This window comes from Pristis pectinata, chromosome 18 (assembly GCF_009764475.1).
Source record: "Pristis pectinata isolate sPriPec2 chromosome 18, sPriPec2.1.pri, whole genome shotgun sequence".
Classification (NCBI taxonomy): domain Eukaryota; kingdom Metazoa; phylum Chordata; class Chondrichthyes; order Rhinopristiformes; family Pristidae; genus Pristis; species Pristis pectinata.
The window spans coordinates 41,898,727-41,924,487 of NC_067422.1; positions in this window are offsets into that span (position 1 = coordinate 41,898,727).

Consider the following 25,761-nt stretch of genomic DNA (forward strand, 5'->3'; position numbering starts at 1 on the left):
AACCGATCAAAGGTGAAAGCGACGGTGAACCAGACAGAACACTTGGTGGCAGCGTAAAGCAGGATGGCGTGGATATTACACACGGAGATGTCATCCAGGAAAGAAAATGCTTTCAACATACAACCGTAATATGCCTCAGTATCAGGTCGAGGATAACGACCAGTAGATCCGCCAATGCCATGGCCACCAGGTAGAGAGTGACGCTCTTGGAGACACCGCACTTTCCCCGCAACAGGATCACAATCGTCAGCACGTTCACTGTGAAGAGGGAATTAAACATAAATAAGACACCGGGCTTGCAGACTCGTTAGCAGATTCACAGAGAGGGAAATCAAATTCAGAAACCTGTTCCTGCATTCAGAGTCGGAGGTGGTTGTACCCAATACCGGGGTGTCTGCTGGAGACGGGGATTATAGATCAGTGAAATCAACCTGTAACTAGAAAATAACGGCATCACCTCGAGCAACAGACAGGTGAGAAGCGGTGGTTCCGTGGTCCGGTGAAGATGCTTGACGAGTGAACAATTCACTACGTGTTCCAGTGCATAAAGATCAAAGTCCTCAGTATCTGAACTTTGGTTGACGGAGAGGTGATTGACCTGGTCAGTCTGCGAAATCAGCTGAGGCTCCTGATCCTGATTATTGTTCAGTGCTCTGTGAGAAAGTCGCTGATCATTTTGTGGTGACCGGTGGTCAGTGTGGGTCAGCGACACGTTCATTCTTCATGCTCTTTCTGTATCGACTTCATGTTGGACGTCATGTTGGAGGTTATGACGTAGTCACACTGGAGACTGTGGTGAAATTATCCCAAGTCTCCGGTGGAGCAGTCTGATTCAGCCGGACATAGATCCCGGCAGGGGGATGGAGGTGGTGGGAAACTACCAAAGGTTTCAGATTGAAATTACACCATGATTAATGCAACTATCGCAGTTTACTGATTGCTGCAGAGAGTTCCGACAGCTGGGGTCATCAGACACGGCAGGAGTGAGGGGAGCATGAATTACAGGAAGGGCTGTGCAGACAACTAATGGTTTATCGAACAATAAATGTAGTTGAGAACGTGCCAGAGATATGAGACGATACCATCGAGGAACGAAGGAGAAATAACACGGAGATAAACGCCATTCAAGGCGTTGATCCCCACACACGGTCCAGGTCTAAGTATGGCATCTCCGACAACCGGAGCTCAGTTAGTGAGGACGTTCCGCTCTATCAGCCGGCGCACGTAATGAACAGTCCACCAACCAGACCTCTTGACAGGACCCCGTGACCACTGCGTCTCACCTGTTTGTTGGTCGATTCTTTGGAAAGGCACTTTCCAGGAACAGCATCAAGAACGAGGATGGGATAGTAGACGGGCCGAATAGTTAGGAGTAAATCATGGAACCGAAGGTCTACTGTCATCCAAGGAGCAGCCGATAAAATTAAGTCAATAAATGGGAAAACATCCCTCCCCAGCACTGTAACATCCAACTCTTTTGTTTCCTGTTCCCGACCCATTCCTGTAACACTTCGCTCCATTGTTCCCAGATTCCAATCGGCGAACAGAACTTCACACTCTCCTATTTACAGATTCCATCCGTTCGTGTAACATCCCACATTATTGTTCGTAGCCCCCGAAATATCTTCTTCCGCTGTACAGCTGCTGCTCTCTGTCAGTAACTGAGGGGCTGCGCCTACTGACACTGTCAGAGTTCATCGAAAGGAACAGATTTTAAAAGCAGTGGGGAAAATCCCGGTGACACAGTCCGGCGCCGTGCAGACTGACGTTAATTACACTCACTGAACAAACATCTGCTGTTAACCCCTTTGTATCCGGACGGCTGCAGCAGTACGTAAAATGATGGAGACAAAAGCATTCTGATGACCAAGATTTACACCAACCCACTATGGGCATGCCCACTTCTCCCACTCCCATCGGGCAGAAGACACAAATGCCTGAAAGCACGTACCACCTGGCTCAAGGACAGCTTATATCTCGCTATTATAAAACGATTGAACGGTTGCCACGTACGTCTGGATGGACTCTTCACCACAGAATAGACCTCGTTATGACCTTCCACCTCTTTGTCTGCCTGCAGTGCAGTTTCAGTGTAACTGTAACACTTTATTCTTCATTAAGTTATTGTTTTGCCCCGTATTACCTCAAAGTACCTGTTGTAATGAATTGGTCTGAATGAACTGTGTTGAAGACAAGCATTTTTTTTTACTGTACCTTGGTACATGTGACAATAATAATCCAAATTAGTACTGTTCAGTGTGGTGAACCATTTGGGTCTGGGATCTCTCTGAAGTGCTAATGGTGTTCGGAAGTGTGATTCGGATTTCTGTGGACTTTGAACAGTTTCCTCAAAGTGAAAGCTCCACATGAATCCGTGCTATGGATGCGAGGATGGGGATAGAATCCCGGGAAGTTTGATTCTTTTAACCCAAAGTCAGTGCGAGGGCGATGGCTGGAATGGATGATTCGGACTCTGGTGACAGACACTTTGCGAATAATGCGGGGTCAAATTGTTTTATTTGTGACATGGATTTGTGACCAAATCTATGTAAAAATCCGACCAATTAGATCCCGTTTAAAAGCCCTTCCACTCACCCAAACCGATGACATCTTGTATTTGACAGGTCTACATGGCAACAAATATTATCGAGATCAACACTTTCTGTACTTCTCAGAATCTGTTAGATTTCTTTCAGATCGTCTCGCACGGAAAACAAGCTCAGCCCATCCAATCTCGCTCCATAACCTCCAATCCAGGAAAAACCCCAGCGATTCTCCTCTGCTCTCTTCCCAGCAGAATCTCATCCCCCTTGCACTGTGGTGACGAGAATTACACAGTCTGTTCTGAATGCGAGTTGCACCTTCAAGTTCCATCTTAAACTCCATGCCCAGACCTAGGAGGACTGGCATGTCGCATGCCTTCCTCACCACACTATCAACCTCTGCAGCCACTTTAGGGACGTCTGCACTTGCACACTCAGATCCCTCTGTACTTCAACACTGTTAATGGTCTTGCGATTCACAACGTTTTGTCTCTTTACATTTGTTCTCCCAAAGTACTGCACCTCACATTTGCATGATTAAACTGCATCAGCCAATTCTCCGCCCATTTCTGGAACATGTTTGTATCCCGCTGTATCCGTTGGCGATCTTCTACACGATCCACAACACCACCAACGCTTGTGCCGACTGCGAACTTACTAACTGATACACATAATGATCCAGGGTATTTTGATTTCTCACAAGCAGCATCGGTTCTTATACGGATCCCTGTGGAACACTAGTTGGCAAGGACCTCCAGTCAGAATAAGTCTCATCGACCACTACCCTCTGTCCTCTGTGGGCAAGCCAAGTATGAATCAAAACGGCCAGGTGAATCGCAAGCATCGTAATCTTCTTGATGAGTTGACCATTAGGGACCTTTCAAAACGTCTAACTAAAATCCATGAAGAAAACATCGACATCCCTTGCTTCATCAACGAATTTAATCACCTCCTTCAAGTACTCAATTAACTTCGGAGACCTGTCTTGCCCCGCAAATGCCACGCTGTCTGACTCCAATTAAGCCACAGTTTCACAGATGCTCTTAAATCTCATCCTTGAGTATCCTCTACAATCATTTCCCTACCACTTTCGTGAGACTCACCGGACTTTCGCTTCCACGAATATCTCTATTTCACTTCTTGATTGACGGAACATCATTAACACTTCGCCATTCCACGTGCTGGTGTGAACCCGAAGATCTTGATCAAAGCCTCTTCAATCTCATCTCTTGTCTCTCTCAATAACATTGGGTTTATCTCATCAGGCTCTGGGGACATATTTCCTCTGGCATTTGATATTTTCAGCCTCGGATAAAGATTCTGACCACCTGGGTTATCTGTGTCTCTCCTAACTTAAGATATTTCTATCAGCTCGCTCTTCAGCCTCCAACACTCCAGAGAAAACAATCCGTTTGTCCACCCTCTGCTTCTCGCTGTTACTCTCTAATCCAGGAAACATTCCAGCGAACATCTTCTGCTCCATCTCTAAAGCTGCCACGTCGATCCTATTGTGTGACCACCAGACTGCACACTATACACTAAATGCGAAACAGCCGATGTCTTAAACAGCAGCAACATGACTTTCCATAATTTTTACGCACCGCCCCGAGCAATGAATTGTACCCTACGCCTTCCTTAGCATCCGATCTGTTTGTGTGGCCACACTCCGAAAAAGATGCACTTGAATTCCAATATTCCTCTGTACATCAGTGCTGCTATGGTTCTCATTAACTTTGTACTTTCCCCTAGCACTTGTGCTCCCAAAGTGCAACACCTCACACTTGGTCGGATTGAACTTCATCTACAATTTCTCCTCCTTTATTTGCAACTGATCTGTGTCCCACTGCATTCTTTTACAGCCATATGCACTGCCCGCAACACCACCAATCACTGTGTCGTCTGCACAATTTCTATCTCATCCATCTACATTTTCATCCGAGTCCTGCAGATGTGTCAAAACGAACAGAGAAGCGTACACTGATCCCTGAGCAACACAATTGATCGTGAAGCGTTGGGGAAGGGAGATGGAAGGAGGGAAGGGGGGAAGAGAGAGGGAGGGAGAGAGAGATTGAGGGAAGAGCGGCGTTGAGATGAAGGGAATGCAAGAGTCATGGAGTCACAGAATAATACAGCACGGAAACAGGCCCTTCGGCCCAACTGCACCATGACGACCACAGCATCCTGTCTGCTAGTCCCTGCTGTCCGCGTTCGCCCCATAACCTTGCAAGCCCTTACCATGTTCAAATCGCTCTTAAATGTAGCAAATGTATCCGCCTCAACAAATCCCTCTGGCAGATTATTCCAGCTACTCACTGTCCTCTGTGTAAAGAGGTTAAATCTCAGGTCTCTTTTCAATGTCTCCCCGCTTATCTTGTGACTGCGCCCTGTAGTTTTGGCCCTCCAAACTAGGGGAAAATTCTCTGACCCCCCACCTTCCCCATACCCCTAAGGATTTTATCAGCTTCGATGAGGTCACCCATCATTCCCCTGCGCTCCAGGGAATAAAGACCCAGCGTGGGAAACCTCTCCCTGTGATCCAGGCCCTCTGGTCCAGGCAGCATCCTCGTAAATCTCTTCGGCACCACCTCTACTTTGACAGTGTCTTCCCTATAACAGAGTGACAACAAATATAGACAATATTCCAAGTGCGGCCTCACCAACGACTTATCTGACTGGACATAATGTGCCTATTCCTTAACTCGATGCCCTGACTGAGGAAGGTCAGCATGCTAAACGCCTTCTTCCTCACCCTGTCTTCTTGCGCAGCCGTTTTCAGCGAACTGTGCACTTGTATACCCAGATCACTCTGTTCTACAACATCCGTCTGGGCTCTGCCATTCACCGTTTGACTGTCCAAAATAATCACCTTACACTTATCTTAGCTGAAATTCATTTGCCTCTCATCTGCCCATCTCCCGAACATTTCAGGATCCCTTTTCAAATCATTGCTTCACTATCAACAAGACTTCCGAATTTAGTATCGTCAGCAAAGTTGCCAATCGCGCCATGTACATTAACATCTATATCACTTACATACATGATGATTGACAGAGATCCCAACACAGACCCTAGGCCACTCCGTTCGTCACAGGCCTCCACTAAGAGAATCCATTTTCATCCATCGCTCTCTGATTCCCATCATCGAGCTAATTCTAAATCCACCTCGGTAGCTCTCCAGAATCCCATGCAACCAAATCTTCCAGATCAACCTGCTATGTAGGACAATGTCAAAGGCCTTACTAAAGTCCATATAGACATCATCCACTGCCCTGTATTCCTCTCCCGTCGGTTACCTCTTCGAAAAGGTGCAAAAGATTTGTCAGACGTGACCTCCCACGGACAGATCCGAGCTGAATGTTCCTGATCAGTCCTTGGCTATCCACGTGTTGGCAGATCGTGTCCCTCAGAATTTCCTTCAGAAACTTCCCTACAGCTTAAGTCATGCTAACTGGCCTGCAGTTCCCTGGCCTGACTTTGCTACACTTTTTGATCAATGGATACAATCTTTTGTGCAATCATCTTGTACATCTCTGTCAGGTCAACAAAAACAAGTACAGGATGATAAGGGACATGGATCGTTTTGACAGTCAGAGACATTTTTCCAGGGCGACAATGGCTAACGTGAGGGGACTTAATTTTAAGGTGATTGGAGGAAGGTATAAGAGGGGTGTCAGAAGTAAGTATTTTACACAGAGATTGGTGGGTGCGTTGAACGCACTGCCTGCAGAGGTTGTGGTGGCAGATATATTATGGATATTTGAGAGAGGATCTTTGATAGACAAATGAATGATAGAAAAATGGAGGGCTATGATGGACGAAAGGGTTAGATAGATCGTCGAACAGGATAAAATGTCGAGAAACCTGTACTGTGCTGTAGTGTTCCATGTTCTAATAGAACAATATTGACCATCGCCCAGTCGGCCGGAACTTCACCAGTGACTAACGATGAAGCAAGTATCTCCGCAAGAGCATCCGGGATTTCTACCTTGGCCTCCCATACGTTCCGTCTGTGCACTTGGTCAGGCCATGGTTTTTTCCACCCTAATGTGCTTAAAGCTTGCAAATATCTCCGACAATGCATGTATGCATATATGTAATGTGCATGTGATCCAAAACCTCTCTACTTATTAGCCTCATTTTTCTGGCATCCCTGATGTTCTCCGTAGTAAACACCGAGGAGAAACAGACATTAAAAATCTCAGCCGTACCCCGTGGCTCCACACATAGGCGGCGCTGAAAGTCTTGCCGAGGACCCGGTCACTCCCTCGTCACCCTTGTACTGTTAATGTTACTGAATAGCCTCTTAGCATAATTTTTAACCCTGCCTGCCATATCCACCTCATACCTTCTTGCCCCCCTGATTTCCCTCTTCAGCCTGGTATTAAACTTTTTATATTCGTCGAGGGATTCATTGGTAAAGCTCCGTAAAGACGAAGAATGTTTCCTTCTTTTTCCTGAGCATAGCCTTGATATCTCTCGTCAGACAGGGTGCCCTGACCTTGGTACATCTGCTCTTCACCCTGTCAGGAACATGCCACCCTTGGACCATTGATAGAACCCTTCTAAAAGCCCCCACTTGCAAACTGTTCCTTTACCTTTAAAGAGAGTCGCCCTGTCGACCCCGGCATGATCCTGCCTCATGTCCTCAAAGATAGCTCTGCTCCAGTTCAGGGCTTTAGGCTGTGATTATGGATATGCCGGTCGTTCCAAGGACCGAATTGTTGAAGGGAAGTCACTGTTCCTGACCCTGGTGGTGTGGTTACTTCAGGCTTCTGTACCTCCTGCCCGATGGTAGCTGTGAGAAGACGGCAACGCCAGGATAGCGGGATATCTTTGATAACGGACTTTTCCTTCTTGAGGCAGAGCATCCTGTAGATACTACCGATGGCGGGGAGTGATGTGCCCGTGTTGTATTGGACAAAGCCCACCACTCTCTGCAGCTTCTCACCTTGGTGCACAGTCGAAATGCCGTCCTAGAGCGTGATGCAATCGGCCTGGACACGCAGAAGTGCATCTGTAAAAAGTTTGTTCGACCGTTCGCTGACAATCCGAAACTCTCTGACCTCCTCAGAAGGTAAATTGGCGGCCGCGCCGTTCCTTCCTTGTGATTGCCTCCAAGTGCAGGGATGTTGTTGTTGGAGATGGAGGGTGTTCTCAGTGACTCACACAATCCTGGTCCCGAACCCCTCCCTGAATCATTGCAGCAGAACACCACAAGGTGGGAGTGTTGTCCACAATGCACAAACTACCACTGACTGGCGGTGTCGTCGAGTCATACATCACGGACGCAGGCCCTTCCGGCTCAATTGGTCCATGCCGACCAAATGCCCCATCCAAGCGTGTCCCATTTGCCAGCATTTAGCCAAATACCTTCTAAACCTTTTCATTCTATGTACTTATCCAACAGTATTTTAAAGTTGTTATTGGTAAATTGGTTTATCGTTTTCACCTGCACCGAGGTACAGTGAAAAGCCAAGTCTTGCATATCGTGTGTACAGCTCACTTCATTGCACGGTGCATTGAGGTGGCATACAGTAAAACAATAATAGAATGAATAGGCATACAATGAGGTGCCAAGGCCAGAACGAAACAGACTGTGAAGTCAAGAGTTATTTTGTCGTACTGGAGGACTATTCAATCGTCCAAGAACAACAGAACAGGAGCTGTCCTTGAATCTGGTAGTATGTGCTTCTAGGATTTTGTGTCTTCTGCTCGATGGGCAGGGGAGGAGATTATATGTCCGAGGTGGGAGGGATCTGTTATAATGTCTGCTGCTTTACCCAGGCAGCGCAGAGAGTCGACAGGATCCATGGACGGGAGGCTGGCTTCCGTGATTTGCAGATCTATGTCCACAACTCTCTGCAGTTTCTTGCGTCTAGGGCAGAGGAGTTGTCATTCCAAGCCGTGATGCATCCAAACAGGATGCATTTTATTGTGCATGGATAAAAAAATTGGTGAGTGTCAAACAGGACATGGCTAATTTCTTTCGGCTCCTGAGGATGTAGAGGCACTGGTGAGCTTACCTGGCTGGGGCGTCAACTTGGTTGGAACAGGACAGGCAACTGGTGATATTCACTCCAAGGAACTTGAGGCTCTCATCTTTGATGCATAAAGGTGCATGTGCACCGCCTTCGTTCCTGAAGTCAATGGCCTGCCCTTTCCTTTGATGCCGTTGAGATAAAGGTTGTCATGAGTGCAGAAAGACGAGGAAGATTAGGCAGTTGAAATGGCAAAATTGCAGTCAGTGGGATGGGCTAACGTGTGTCGAATTTAATTCGAGATGTACGAGGAACAAGGCTGATGAAATTCGAGCATAGTTAAGTACGTGAACCTATGACTGGTGGCCATTACAGAGACTTCGCTATCGCAAGAGCAAGAAGGTCTGCTGGATATTCCGGGGTATAGATGTTTCATAAAGGACAAGGGCGGAGGTATCAGAGGTGGGGGAAGGGCTTTGCTAATCAAGGACAGTGTCACAGCTGTAGTGAGGGAGGATGTCCTAGAGGAATCGTCCACTGGGTCAGTGTCGGTGGAGGTCAGAAACAGGAAAGGAGCAATCACTCTATGAGGAGTATTCTGCAGACACCCGAACATCAGCAGAGATGCTGAGTAGCAGATCGGGAGGCAGGTTTTGTAGAGGTGCAAAGATAACAGGCTTGTTGCCATGGGTGATTTCGACTTCCCTAATATTGATTGGCAACTCCTTCCTGTAAAGGGAATAGATTCGACGGAGATTGTTAGGTGTGTACAGGAATCCTTCCTGTACCCAGTATGTGGACAGGCCGACTGGAGGCGAGGCCATTCTGGACATGGTACTAGGCAACGAGCCTGATCAGATTTCAGATCTTTCGGAGGGAGTGAATTCTGGAGAAAGTGACCATAACTCCTGGACCTTTACCATAGCCTTGGAGAGGGATAGGAGCAGAATATATGGGAAAGTATTTAGTTGGGCTAGGAGGAATTATCATGCTATTATGCAGGAATGTGAGCGTAAATTGGGGATAGACGTTCTTGGGGAAGTGCACAGCGGAAATGTGCAGGATGTCTAAGGAATATTTGCATGGGGTTCTGGATATTTGTCCCATTGAGGCAGGGTAAGGATTGTAGAGTAAAGGAACCGTGGCTGGCTCGAGACGTAGAATGTCTTGTCAGGAGGAAGAAAGATGTTTACCTGAGGTTCAGAAAGCATGGATCAGACAGGGCTCTGAAGAGTTACAAGGTAGCCAGGAGGTAGCTCAAGAATGGACTTAGGAGAGCTACAAAGAAACATGCGAAGTGATGACATGGATAGAATGCAATGCTAGGATGAGAAGTGGCAGGTGGAGTTCAACCTGGATAAGTGTGAAGTGATACACTTCGCGAGATCGAATTTTAAGGCGTAATACAAAGTTTATGGCAGGACTCTCGATAGTATGGAGGAACAGAGGGTTCTTGGTGACCAGGTTCTTAGCTCCCTTAAGGCTGGCGCTAAAGTCGATAGGTTTGTTAAGAAGGCGTATGGTGAGATGTCCTTCATTAGTCGGGGTATTTCGTTCAAGAGCCGCCAGGTACTGTTGCAGCTTTATAGAACTCTGTTTACACCATCCTTGGAGTATTGTGATCAGTTCTGGTCGCCTCATTACAGAAAGAATGTGGAAGCCCTGGCGAGAATGCAGAAGAATTTACCAGGATGTTACCTGGATTGGAGAGCATAGTTGATGAGGACAGGATGAGTGAGTTGGGGTTTGTCTCTATGGTTCGAAGGAGGATGAGAGGTGACTTGATAGAGGTGTACATGATGATAAGAGGCATAGATCGAGTGGACAGTCAGAGACATTTTCCTAGGGCGAAAATGGCGAACACAGGGGGTGCATAATTTAAAACTGATTGGAGGAAGGTACAACGATAATGTCAGAGTAAGGACTTTACACAGAGAGTGGTGGGTGCGTGGAACGCACTGCCCCCACAAGTTGTGGGTCAGATGCAATGGGGATAGTTAACAGATTCTTATTTAGTTACATGAATCACTGGGAAATGGAGGACAAAGTACCGGGGAAGGTTCAGATAGATCTCACGCAGCACCAAAGATCGGCACAACATTGTGGGCCGAAGGGCTTGTACTGTGATGTATTGTGTCAGATGTTCGGGTGCTCTGGGTGGTTTTGGAGGTGTTCGGGTGTTGTGGCGGTGTTGGAGGTTGTGTTGTTGTGGGTGGTGTTGAAGGTTGGGCTGTTGTGGGTCGTATTGTTGAGGTTTTGTGGGGTGTTTTTGGGGAGGGTTGAAGTGTTCTGAGCTTGATGGAGCTGTTGGGGTGTTGCGGGCGGTGTTGGAGAGTTGTGGTGTTGTGGGTGGTACTGGGGTGTTTCAGCTGGTGTTATGGGCGGTCTTGAAGGTGTTGGGATGTTGTAGGTGGTGTTGGAGGTTTGGATGTCGTGGGTGGTGTTGGAGGTTGGGTGGTGTTGGAATTCCGGGTGCTGTGGGCAATGCTGAAGATGTTGGGGTCTTATGGGAGATGTTGGGGTGTTGTGGACGGTGATAGAGATTTTGGCGTGTTGTGGGAGCTGTTGGGGCGTTGTGAGAGGTATTGGGGTGTTGTGGGAGGTTTTGGGGTGTTGTGGGAGGTGTTGGAGGTTGGAGTGTTGTATGTGGTGTTGTGGGGTGTTGCGATGCCGGGCTGGTTGTCCCTGGATCCGACCGACCCACTGTCTCTCGCTCCACCCCCCCACATCCCCACCCGCATGTGGGTGGTGTGTTGGTCTCGTGTGACAACCCCTGGTGCACAGCACGATCCCACATCATCTGCCTGACAAGGAGCTTCTTGCATGGAGACCTCGAGCAGCTGCTGCCGCTCGAGAGGTGTGTCACCGGTAGGAGACATCTCGTCCCCCCTGCGAACGCGTCTCCCCCACCCCCCACGCACACCACCGCCCCGCCCCACATCTCCATCTCCACCTCACCGGTCATTTACCGGACGCACCTCTGAACTCTGCCCTGTGACCTCCAGCTGCAGACAGTCCGTGTGCTGGAGCCTCCTGATCCAAAGGGAGAGTCTCTGTGGCAATAGCGGGTCCGGCGCCCCACATTAGCAGGTGAATGTGGCGGAGGTCTGGGAGGTAGACCTTGGGATTGGGGATAGCCTACCGCCCGCTTCCTGCTCCCTCTGCGCCTGTCGGAGGGTCGGAAGATGGTGGGAGAACTGTTGTGAGCCTCTCCTGTGTCCTGTAATCAACTCCCGCTCTCTCCCTCTCTCCCTCCCCCTTCTCCCCTCTAACTCCCACTCTCTCTCCACACTCTCCCCCACTCTGTCCCCTCTCTTTCCCCCTCTCTCCCCCTCTCTCCCCATTCTATCTCTCCCCTCTCTCTTCCACCTTTGTCTCTCCCTCATCCCTCCGATCTCCATGTTGAACTGTGAACTCCCCTCTCCTCTCCCCCCAACCCTACAGGGTCAATGGGTTGACGTGCTCGGAGTGCTGAGGTGTTATGAGCTTTGATGGAGCTGTTGGGGTGTTGCGGGCGGTGTTGGAGAGTTGTGATGTTGTGGGTGGTGGGTGGTGTTGGGATCCCGTCGGTGGACCCAGCGGAGTCTGAAAGGGAGAGATGTGCCTTCCACAGATCGGGCCGAGAACCGGGGGGGAGTGGACTGAAGGGGGTGTACTGAAGGGGGGATGACCGTCTGGGGGAGGAGGAACGAGATGGGAATGGGGTGGAAGAGAGAGATTCTGGCACCTGCCTTCTCCGGTGGCTATGGGGGAGATGAGAAGGAGGGTCCGCGGCGGGAGGATTGTCCCTTGGCGAGCGGACTCTCCTTGTGGGAGTCGGGTGAAGTGTCTCCCGTTGAGCGAGGGGGCTTACGTTGGGTGAGGGGTCTCCCAGTGGGTGAGGGGTGGGTCCTCACAGTACAGACAAATCGTTGAGTCTGATGTTGGGGGAGCAGGGTCCTTACCGCTCCACCGGCAGGTGCCGAATTAAACAGGAGTGGGTCAGGAACGCTGGGCTCAAGACTTTTCTATGTTGTAGGTCGGCATTCGTGGGGATTGGGGGAGACCGCGCGGGCGAGATCTCTCTGTCCGTCCCGGTGCCCAACCCCATGGCGTCCCTGTTCCAAATCCATCGATTACCCACGCCCACTTTATCGGACCCCACCCTCCTCCCTCCCCTACATCCCTCCCCATCTCCGTCATCCCCTCCTTACCCGACATCCCTCGCCGTCTCCTTCACCCTTTCCCTCTCACACAAGCTTCCCCGTCCCCTTGTCCCCCTCCCTCCTCTACAACACTCCCCGTCTCCATCATCACTCCCTCCCCTGCAAACCTCCGCGTCTCCGTGAAACCCTCCCTCGCCTACACCTCCACACCGTATCCGTCATCTACTCCCTCCCCGACGCCCCTCCCCGTCTCCTTCACCCCTTCCCTCCCCTACACCTCTCCCCGTCTCTGTCACCAACTCCATCCCTGACACCCCATCTCCTTCACCCCCTCCCTCCCCCTACATCCATCCCTGTCTGCCACTCCCTCCCTCCTTTACGCTTATCCCCATTACCTCATTATACGCTCGTCCCCGTCTACATTACCTTCTCCCTCCCCTGCACCTTTCCCCGTATTCGTTATCCTCTCCAGCTAATATATATAAACCAGCTGATATATATATATATATATATATATATATATAATTATATATATTATATATATATATAATATATTATATATTTTATATTATATATTATATATATATTATATTATATATTATATATATTAGCTGTTTTTTATAACCATATAAATCCTATCTGTGACAGATGTAATTCGGAGGTGGCTTCCCTGACACACAAGTTTTGATCCTGCCCTCTTTTGGAAACATATTGCAAATACATTTTTGATATTAGCTCAGTGGTGTTGGTTATTGACTTACAACATCGTACCATTATTGCAATATTTGGGTTACCAATGATGGATTCTGGCCATTTATCTGCCTCAGCTTGTCGTATTATAGAATTTGTTACATTAATGGCCAGGGGATTCATTCTATTTAAATGGAAAGGTCCTAAGCCTCCTACTACATTCCAATAGTTTTCTCGAACTATATCATGTTTAAACTTAGAAAAAAAGAGGTACTGTTGATCCTTCGGTTAACTTTGAAGAAATTTGGAGCCCATTTCTCCAGCATTTTCATCTGATATAAGTAGACCTTTACCGAATCCATTTCAATAACTTTCTATTTGAATATAGAGGAGCGGGGTTAATGACAAATGGTGCTTTTAACCGCAGGAATGCAGCAGCACAGCTCTTGTTTAGTTCCTGGTTAGTGTTTGTTAATTATCATTATTTTGGCTTGATTTTTTCAATGTTGGGTTTTTTCATACAATCAAATTTCTTTTTAAATCATTTTCATGTTAAATTATCAAGAGACTGGGAGGCTCAGATCATATATCTCACTCCTTGTGTTTGTATATGTTAACTGTTGCTATTGTAATCCCGATCTGTCTGTACCAGGTGTATAATTACTATAGTTATGTTTATTCATTTGAAGTTTAATAACAAGATTGAACAAGAAAGAAAGAAAAGAGAAGAATTGCCTGGAGTGCATAACAACAGGTTCTGTCTTGTTATCATTGATCTTTTTAGTAGATGGATTGAGGCAATACCAACAGTAAAAGCCACAGCAGAAGAGACGGCAGGAATTAATCTGAGAGCAAAGGTAGGTACTATCAGAGACAAAGGTGGAAAGATGTGCCTGACAGTCGTGGAAGTGGGTGAGGTTACCAATGAATACTTCTCTTCAGTATTCACCAAGGAGAGGGGCCTTGATGACGCTGAAGTCAGTGTAGGTAAGGGTAATATCTGGAGCATTTAGATATCAAGAGAGGAGATGTATTGGAGCTGTTAGAAAATATCAGGACAGGTAAGTCCCCGAGGCCGGACAGAATATTCCCCAGGCTTCTTCGCGAGGAGAGGGAGGATATTACTGAACCGCTGGTTTGGGATTTTGAGTCCTCGTTTTTCACAGGAATGGTACAGGAGGATTGGAGGGTGGCAAATGTTGTCCCCTTATTCAAACAAAGGTAGTGGGGATAGTCCAGGGAATTACAGACCAGTGAGCCTTACGTCCGTGGAGGGCAAGCTACTAGAAAGGATTCTAAGAGATAGGATCTATGAGTATTTAGAGAATCATTGACTGATTAGGGACAGCAAGCATGGCTTTTTGAAGGAAGATCTTCCCTCACAAGCCTGACAGGGTTCTTTCAGGAGGTGACCAAAAAGAGTGATGAGAGTATACTGTAGTGGATGTGGTCTACATGGATTTTAGTAAGGCGTTTGACAAGGTTGGCATGGTAGGCTTCTTCAGAAGGTCAGAATGCAAGGGATCCAGTGAGGCTTGGCCGTGTGGATTCACAATTGGTTTGCTTGTAGAAAGCAGTGGGTTTTGGTGGAGGGAGTGCATTCAGATTGGATGGCTCTGACTAGTGGTGTCCCACAGGGATCGGTTCTGGGACCTCTAATTTTCGTGATATGTATTAATGACGAATGAGGGGGTGGAAGGGTGGGTTAGTAAATTTGCAGACGACACAAAGGTCGCTGGTGTTGTGGATAGTGTGGAGGGCTGTAGAAGCTTACAGAGGGATATTGATAGGATGCAGAGCTGGGCTGACCAGTGGCAGAAACAGTTAAATCCGGAGAAAAGTGAGGTGCTACACTTTGGAAGGACTAACTCCAAGGAGGACTACAAGGTTAATGGCAAACTCTGGAGAATGTGGAGGAGCAGAGGGATCTGGGGGTTCATATCCACAGATCACTGAAAGTTGCCTCACAGGTGGATAGGGTAGTTAAGAAAGCTCATGGGTTGTTGGCTCCAATAAGTCGTGGGATCGAGTTTAAGATCCGCGAGGTAATGATGCATTTCGACAAAACTCTGGTTAGATCACACTTGGAGTACTGTGTCCAGTTCTGGTCACCTCATTATAGGAAGGATGTGGAGGCGTCGGAAAGGGTACAGAGGAGATTTTTCAGGATGATGCCTGGTTTAGAGACTATGGATTATGAGGAGAGACTAAAGGAGCTAGAGCTTTACTCATTGGAGAGAAGGAGGATGAGGGGAGACATGATAGACGTATACAAGATATTAAGAGGAATAGATAGAGTGGACAGCCAACGCCTCTTTCCCAGGGCACCAATGCTCAATACAAGAGGGCACGGCTTTAAAGTAATGGGTGGGAAGTTCAAGGGAGATGTCAGAGGGAGGTTTTTCACCCAGAGAGTGGTTGGTGCATGGAATGCGCTGCCTGGTGTGGCGGTGGAGGCTGATACGTTGGTCAAGTTCAAGAGATTGTTAGATGAGCACATGAAGGAATTTAGAGTAGAGGGATATGTGGGAGTATGGGGTTAGATAGTCTTAAGCGGGGTGTCAAGGTCGGCACAGCATGGTGGAACGAAGGGCCTGTATAGTGCTGTATTGTTCTATGGTTCTCTGAAATAATACCTAGGTTTGGGCTTCCAACCATTATTAGTTCAGACAATGAGCCACATTTGACTGCTAAGGTAAATGAAGAGTTTTGTCAGCATTTCAGAATAAAGCAACAATTTCACTGCGCCCAACATCCACAGGCAGCAGGAATCGTGGAGAGAGTGAATGGTACATTGAAGAATAAGTTAGCCAAATTAACTGAAGAGACAGGACTGAGATGGTTGAAGGTACTTCCTTTGGTCCTCTTTGAAATGTGAATTACACCGCACACGAGTACAGGATTAAACCCAGCGGAAATATTAGGAAAACCGCTGTGCCCACCTTGGGCTGCAGATAAAAATAGGGAAGTGTGTCTTGACCTCCATGCACTTAAGTGAGAGAATGATTAATTATTTACAAAAATTAACAGATGTTCTTGAGACTTCATATTTGCAGGTCCGTAACCCTCAGAGAAAGGAGGAGGACAACGCAAAATGATCCTACCCTAGGATCCATCCCGGGGATCACGTCCTGATAATGAATTGGGAGCGTAAAAAGTTGACACCAAGGTGGAAGGACCCCTCTGAAGTACTACTCACTTCACCCACGGCAGTAAAGTTCGAAGGGCAACGGTGGATACATCATTCCAACTGTAAATGATTGGCCTTGGGAAAGGACAGCATGGCGTGGCGTAAATGGACAATCTATGGATCTATTTAAGGGATTAGTTCTAGGCATCCTTGTAGTGAATACACATGTGCAAAAGGGATAGGGTTCAAACCATGTAGCTAGACGGGAATGGCATGCCAATACTTATCTCCGCATGTCCTTAATGTATGGCGCAATTATGAATGTGCCCCGCTGTTGGACCTGTATGCATATACCAACTTATAGTGGTCAGAGGATTCCTGTGGTAGCAATACCTTTTAACTACGCTGAACAACAAGCACGGAAGTATCACTCTAACAAAACCCAGAAGAATACCGGGTCGGAGTCATATCAGCTGACTGCACACATATCTACTAATTGGTATAAGCTCAAATGTAAGCAGTCCAGAGAACCCCCGTATTTTGTGCTAAACAAATTCATCAGGGGAGACACCTGTTTTTGCAGGGGAAATGAATGTAGCACGGGAACAGACCATTGCACCAACCAAGGTAGTCAATTTGGGTCCTCAGGGTAGGCAACCTTATATGGTACTTATCTTTGCGATGGACGGAAAGCGTCCATTGCTGCCATACCTTTGGGAAGGATGTTACTATTTAACATATCTTTCCCCAACAATACGGCATTTTGATGTTATTACTGATCATCACTGATTACAGGGCAATGTAAAACGGTCAATTTCTGCAACGGAATGTTTTTTTTTATTCTCCATCCTGTTATGGTTGTGCTGTTGCAGGCCGAGAATTGATGAACATGGCCAATGTCCTGGAGCAGGTGGCTAACGACACTGCTAGAATTGAGGGAAACACGCAGACCCAAATTCACGAGCTCACCACTGAAGCAGTAGCCATGCGAACTGTGGCCTTAGAGAACCGATTAGCTTTAGATATTCTTTTGGCCGAAAAGGGCGGAACATGTGCACCGGTGGGACAGGAATATTGAATCTATATCCCCGACGGCTCAGAAAATATCACATTAGCATATCACATTAAGGAACGTGCAACCGAGGTGAGGGAACTAGGAAAACTGTTCCACAATTACAATCCTCTGGGACCATCTTGGTGGCCTTTTAAGGGGTGGTAGACAATATTCATCCAGGGTATATACGTACTGGCAATTATTCTATTGATAGTATTGATTTTACGTTACTTTTGCACGTTACACTCCTGTCTTATGCTAACCTCACTATAGATGGTTATCATGGAATGATAAAAGGAGGGAATTTAAACCATGACTCGGAATGTAAGGATTAAGGACTGGAAATGTAAAGCTCAATGGTGTGAAGCTATTATTTCTTCAACCCTGCGTGGTATTGTTGCAACTATGGTGTGCCTATCGTAATGACTGCAACATGTGCAGGTGCTTGTGAGAAACAAAGAACTGCTGAAGACATGTCTTGTTTTGCTAAAGGTTTACTGCAAGCAACTGTCCGAGAATGTGCAATTTCCCACGTAGACTTCTTTATGTTGAGTATAAAAGGAGGGACACGAACCTGAAAATATCTTGGTGGGGGATCAGTACAGAGCTCGGGTTATACCGTTTGCACTTTCTCTGAATCCCTCCCTCCCGCGAGCGTTAAAATAATAAAGCGTTAATTATACTCCCTTTGGTTCTGCTGCTGTCTGATTTATCACAGCGCGGGTTGACTTTCACAGAGGGATTTTGTGGTGGATATCCATAGCTCTCCGAAAGTGGCTGCACAATTTGATAGGTCGGTAAATAAATCGTACGGCATGTTTCCCTCTGTAGTCAAGGCAGTGAGTTCAAGAGTCGGGTATTATGTCTCTGATGTATGAAACTCTGGTGCTGACGTTGGAGACGGTTCAGAGAATAGTCACCAGAATGATTCCATGAATGAGAAGGTTAAGGTATGAGGAACGTTTGACGGCTCTTGGGCTATTGTCCTTGGAGTTCAGAAAAATGAGGGGAAACCTTATATAAACATTTCGGATGTTAAAAGGCGTGGACAGCGTTGATGTGGCAAAGTTGTTTCTCATGGTAGGTGAGTCTGTCACAAGAGGGATCGAGTTCAGGATTGAAGGGACGCCATTCAGAACAGAGATACGGAGAAATTTCTTTAGCCAGAGAGTTGAATCTGTGGAATTTGTTGCCATGGGCGGCTGTGAATGCAATGTAATTGGGTGTATTTAAGGCAGAGATTGATTAGTATCTGACGAGCCAGAACATCAAATATTATGGTACGAAGGCGGGGGGAGTGGAGCTAAATGGGAGAATGGATCAGCTTGTGGTGACTCACCGTACCAGCATCGAACCAGCTCCCAACAACGCGAACGTCGTCGGAGGCCCCGATCCAAGATGGTGCGGGGCCATCCTTCATCTTCATTGTTGGGCTAGAATAGCCCCCGCGCGGGAAGGTCAGGTGACCCGCGCGAGACGTCAGCGCGAGAACTGTAGGGCGGGAAGCTTTCGGGTATTGAAGGCGAACCGCGCCCCTGTAGTTCATTTGACTTCTGACTTCAAACAATTGACTCTGTAACTTCATTTCATAGTGTGTTGCAAGCCGCTACATTGGTGACACCGATGGGCCAAAACGTTTTTGGACGCACGATGTCTGCACAACAAAATGTACAGGCAGTAACCTTTAAACTTCCCACCTTCTGGACCCTCAGGCCTCGTGTCTGGTTCGACCAGGCAGAGACTCAGTTCCAGATTCGCCAGATCACCAGTAACGACACCAAGTACTACTACGTGATGAGCGCCCTCGACCAAGACACCGCAGCCCAGGTCGAGGACTTCATCCAGGCGTCCCCGGAGGAGGAAAAGTACTATAACTTTAAGACCTTCATTCTTGAAACTTTCGGCCTTCCCAGACGTCAACGGGCCTTTCGCCTCCTCCACCAAGATGGGTTGGGTGACAGACTCCCGTCTGCGCTCATGAACGAGATGCGGACCCTGGTAGACTGCCACAAACCCTACCTGATGTTTGAGCAGGCCTTTGTGGAGTAGTTACCCGAGGACACCCACCTGCTCCTGTCGGATGCCGATTTCAGTGACCCCCGGAAGGTGCCTTCTCGGGCGGAGGTCCTTTGGCGGGCGAAAAGTGAGAGCGGGGCGTCTGTCGAGCGCGTTGCCACGCCACGTACCCAGCGTCCCAGCAGGCCAGACCCGGCAATCGAACACACCCCACCGATAACCAGGTCTAAGACACCGACCGACCAATGGTGTTTCTACGGCCAGCGGTGGGGCGCAGATGCCCGAAGGTGCCGGCCACCATTCAGGTTTCCGGGTAACGCCAGAGCCAGCCGCCGCTGATGGCTACGGCAGCTGTCCACCCGGATAGCCTCTGGCATGTGTTGGACAGGCGTTCCAGCAGTCGTTTCTTGGTGGATACCGGAGCCCAGTCAGCGTCATGCCTCCCAACATCCACGAGACTCACAACTACACACCAGCACCCGCCCTTAGAGTCGCCAACGGCAGCGCCATCCGGACCTTTGGCACCAGTTTGGTGAACTTCAGTTCGGCACCAGCAACTGTACCTGGATATTCACCCTGTCCGCCGTTGCGCAACCGCTCATCGGGGCAGCTTTCCTTCGCGCCAACAGTCTGCTGGTTGATCTGCAGGGTAAACGTTTGGTACATGCCAGGACCTTCCAAATGTTCTAGTTGGTTGAGGCCAAGCTTTCGGCCCCACTCCTCGACTCCGTCTGCATGTCTACCAACGTGTTTTCCAGGGTCCTGGCATAGTTCCCGTCTGTACTAACACCCCAGTTCTCCACCACCTTGCCTAAGCACGGCGTCCAGCATCACATCCCCATCCAGGCCCACCCCTCCACGGCCACGCCCGACGGCTACCCCCGGACAAGCTCCGCCTAGCGGAAGAGGTATTCAAAAGGATGGAGGAGTTGGCGATCATCCGCAGGACGGACAGCCCATGGACCTCTCCGCTACACATGGTCTCCAAGGCAGCCGGAGGCTGGCGAACCTGCGGCGATTACCGACGCCTGAAGTACAAAACTACCCAGGACCAGGACCTCGTGCCGCATATTCAGGACTTCGCTGCCAATCTGCACAGGCGGTCAATTTTTTCCAAGGTCGCCCTCGTCCGCGGCTATCATAAGATACCGATGCATCCGGACGACATTCCAAAGACGGCGCTGAGCACACCTTTCGGCGTCTTTGAATTCGTCCGTATGCCCTTTGGTCTCAAGAACGCTGCTCAGTCCTTCCAACGACTAATGGACGCAGTCGGACGCGACCTTGACTTTGTCTCCATAATTCTTCGATGTCATCTTGATCGCCAGCAGAAGCTGGCAGGAACAATTCACGCACCTCCGCCAACTCCTTTCTCGTCTGAGGGATTTCCGCCTGACCATCAACCCAGCCAAATGCCAGTTCAGGATTGAGACAATCGATTTCATGGGCCATCAGATCGACAGACATGGCGCCATGGCCCTGCTTGCAAAGCTCGACGCTATCCTCCATTTCGCCAGAGCCACTTCCATCAAGGTCCTGCAGGAATTCCTCGGTTTGGTAAACTTTTATCACCTGTTCATACCATCCGCGGCCCGCATCATGCGTCCGTTGTTTGTTCTCCTGTCGGGCGGACGCAAGGACATTATTTGGTCGGAAGAGTCTCACACCGCATTCATCAAAAACAAGCAGCCCTTGGCAGACGCGGTCATATTGGGGGATCCTCGCAGTGACGTCCTGACTGCCCTCACGGTCGAGGCCTCCAGCAAAGCGGTCGGAGGCTTTCTCGAGCAGCTTATCTAAGGAGGTTGGCAACCTCCGGCGTTCTTCAGCAGACATCTTCGACTACTAGAGCTCAAATATATCGCCTTCGACAGCGAGCTGTTGGCGTTGTACCTGGCCATCAGACACTTCCGATACTTCTGGGGGGGGGGGCAGGCCGTTAACAGCTTTCGCCCACCACAAGCCGTTGACTTTCGCTTTCAAAAAGGTCTCAGATCCCTGTCAGAACGGCAGCAGCTGCACCTGTCGTACACCTCAGAGTACACCACTGACGTCCGACATCTGTCCAGGAAAGAGAACGTGGTCGCGGATGCACTGTCACGGCCCACCATCCAAGTTTTGTTCCAGGGCGTGGATTTCGGCGCCTTGGCGGAGGCACAGCGAACGGACATGGAGATGCTCAGCTATCGCACCGCAGTCTCGGGCCTACAACTGTAAGACCTACTGGTAGGATCGAGAGCGCACCTTGCTCTGCGATATCTGCACAGGTAGACCCCGCCCCATCTTCCCAGCTGTCTGGCGTCGACAGGTATTTGATTCCATCCACGGCCTGGCACATCCATCCATCCGGACTACTGTCCGGATGGTGTTCGACAAGTTCGTCTGGCATGGCCTGCGTAAACAGGTTTCCGAATTGGCCCGGTCCTGCACACACTGCCAAACCTCGAAAGTATAGCAGCATGTAAAGTCCCCTCTGCAGGACTTTCAACCTACCCACCGGATGTTCGACCATATCCATGTAGACCTAGTTGGCCCCCTCACAGTCATCCGAGGGGCGCGGTACCACCTGACGATTGTCGACCGTTTTACCCGTTGGCCTGAAGTCATTTCCCTCACAGACACCTCCACCCAATCCTGCGGACGGGCCCTTCTGTCAACTTGGGTGGCTTGTTTCAGTGACCCGGCACATATCACCTCAGACAGGGGAGCTCAATTCACCTCCGGCCTATTGTCTGCCGTCGTCGACTTTTGGGGTTCGCGGATCCACCTCACCACCGCCCATCATCCACGATCCAATGGGCTGGTGGAGAGGTTCCATCGACACCTGAAGTCGGCACTCATGGCACGCCTTAAGCAACCCATCTGGTTGGACAAACTCCAATGACACCTGCTGAGGATACGTACCGCGCCAAAAGAGGACCTGCATGCCTCGTCCGCGGCGATGGTCTACGGAACGCCCTTAGTCGTCCCGGGCGTGTTCCTACCAGCCCTCAGGGGCCAGAGGATGAACCTGCTGCGACGCTCGACCGGCTGCGCGAGCGGCTTGAAAATCTGGCCCCGATATCCACCTCGCGACACGGACAGCCCCCGACCCCTGTGCCGACTTCCCTCTGAGACTGTAAGTTTGTCTTTAACAGGAGGGGCGCGCATCGAACACCGCTGCAGCGGCCGTACGAAGGTCCGTGCAGTGTCGTCAAGAACATTGGGTCTACGTTCGTGCTGGACATTAGGGGGCGCCAGGGTTCTTTTTTACAATTGACCAGCTGAAGCCGGCTCATTAATACTTGAACCAACCCGTAGTCGTCCAGCGAGCGCGACTCAGGGGCAGGCCACCCAAGTTATAGTTTATTTAATTCTGGTTTTAGCGACGGTATCGCCGGTTCTGCGGGGGGGTTATGTAACGACTCACCGTACCGGCATCGAACCGGCTCCCAACATCGCGAACGTCGTCGGAAGCCCCGATCCAATATGGCACGGGGCCCTCCTGCTCTCCATCGTTGGGCTGGGAACGCCCGCGCGCGGGAAGGTCAGGTGACCCGCGCGTGACGTCAGCGCGGGAACTGTAGAGCGGGAAGCTTTCGGGTATTAAAGACGCACCGCGCCTCTGTCGTTCATTCAACTTCTGACTTCAAACAATGGACTCTGTGTCTCAATTTCGTAGTGTGTATCTAGCCGCTACAAGAAAATGACAGAATGACTGAGCTGACTAGATGGGCAGAATGGCCGACTTCTGCTCCTTTGTCTTATAGTCTTATGGTTAAGCCACATCTGGAGCATTGCGTTCACTTCTGGTCGCCACCGTTACAAGAAGGATATGGAGTCTTTGAAGAGGGTTCTGAAGCTCTAGGATGCTGCTTTGATGAGAGGGCCTGGGCAGTTGGAAGAAGTTGGATAAACTTGGGTTGTTTTACCTGAAGTGTCGGAAGTTGAGGGAGAACTGATAGCATTTCATAAGATTACGAGAGGCACGGATAGAGTAGACAGCCGGTATCTTTTCTCCCAGGGTGGAGTGTCAGATACCAGAGTAAATGGTGAGAGGCGGCAAATTCAAAGAAGAAATGTGCGGCAGGTTTTGTTTTCACACAGTGGGTGCTGGGTGCCTGGATTGCACTGTCAGATGTGGCGGTGGAGGAAAATACGATTGCGGCAAATGGATGCATAGGGAATGGAGGGTTATGGACATCGTCGAAGAAGAAAAGATTAGTTTAGTTAAGCATTTGAAAACTTGTTTAATTAGTCCGGCACAACATCGTGGGCCTAAGGGCCTGTTCCTGTGTGGTACCTTGTTTTCTAACCCAGGTCTCTGGATCAGTAGCGTAAAACCTCAGACAGCGTGACGTAATTCTGCCAGGAAGAACTGACTTCAGATAATTTATAGTCAAATTCAAGCTTGCGTTTATTGTCAGATGCACAAGTACACAAACGCACGGCTGCAATGAAAACCGTACTTGCAGCGGCATCACAGGCACATTGCGTTATATAAGCAGCGTTCTCAAGTGAAACAAATGGAACATGAATTATACACAATTTGTGCAAGGAAAAAAGCTCATTTCGAACAAAACAAAGTAACAGATTTGAGACGATATTCCTTCCAGTTCACAATTCCCGGCCCGATTCTGCCTGTTACCCCCCAGTGTGTTTGGAGTGTGAGAGACGGAGTCGGTTTAAATGGGGGAGTGGCTCGGATTTCTCAGGTCCTCTCCGCGCTGAGCGTATCTCACAATGAGAATGAGGAGAGATTTCACCAGCTCCTTCAGCTGCTCCCTGAACTTAGTCTGGGTCACCGCGTCAAGAGCCGTGTTTGTGCAGCAGCTCAGGAGCTGCAGCATGAAGCTCAGTTCCCTTATGGTCGAAGGTGGAAGCACAGTAGCAGAAATGTAAATCAATCGATACCACACAGAATTCACCGTAAACAGCGCCCACAAGAGGATGAAGTTCCCTGCCACAACCAACAGTAAAATGAGGGATTTCCTGCGCCTCTCCATCGCCGGGTCTCTGGGTCTCTCCCCACTGCTGTCATTCTGGAGTCTCCTGCGGGTTCTGCTCGCCAATAAAACGTGTCTGATGGGCAAAGCATTGAGCACGAGAATTAGGACTAATGGAATCACAGGCGTGAGGAGGGAATGAAGGAACTCGACTGCGCTCCAAACCACTGAGAACAGAACAACTGTTCTAACATAGCAAAACCAAGGAGCATTAACAAACACGTAGTATCCTGAGAACATTAAATACCAGAACATGTTCTTTAAACAGCTCAGCGCGGTCACCGTGCCCAGAACCACAGCCGCTGTTCTCGTGCTGCGATATTTCGCTTTCAGCTTCTGACAACGAATGGAGACAAACCGATCAAAGGTGAAAGCGACCGTGAACCAGACAGAACAGTCGGTAGCTGTGTAAAGCGGGACGGCGTGGATATTACACACAAGAATGGATCTCAGTAAACCAAAAGCTTCCAGAAAAACAATCGGAATCGGCCTCAGTATCAGGTCGAAGATAACGACCAATAGATCCGCCGTTGCCATGGCCACCGGGTAGCGAGTGACGCCTTTGGAGAGACCGCAGTTGCCCCACGACAGGACCACAATCGTCAGCGTGTTCACTGTTAGGACGGAAATAAACACAAACTTGACAGCGAACTTGGAGCAAAGTAACAGAATTCACAGAGTAGGAAATCAAATGTAGAAAACTTATTGGATTCAGAGTTGGAGATGGTTATACCCGATAGTGGGGTTGTCTGATGGAAACGGGGATTATAGATCAGTGAAATCAACCAGGAACCGGAAAATAACAGCATCACCTCGACCAACAGACAGGTGAGAAGCGGTGGTTCCGTGGTCCGATGAAGAAACCTGACGAGTGAGCAATTCATTACGTGTTCCAGTTAATAAATATCATAGTTCTCAGCCTCTGAAATTCGTTTGAGGGGGAAGTGATATATTGACCTGGACTGTATGCGTAATCAGACGAGGCTCCTGATCTCGATCATTGCTCAGTGCTCTGTGAGAGCGTCGCTGATCATTTTGTGGTGACCCGGGATTAGTGTGGGTTGGGGACGCGGCCACTCTTCCTGTTCTTTATGGTTCGACATTATGGTAGTTGTGGGTGAATCCGCCCAGGTTCACCCTCTACGTATTACCCTGTGAGTCAGCGTTAGTGTGTCGGGAGCTCCTCCTGCTACTGTTTGGGAACATGACGCAGCCACACT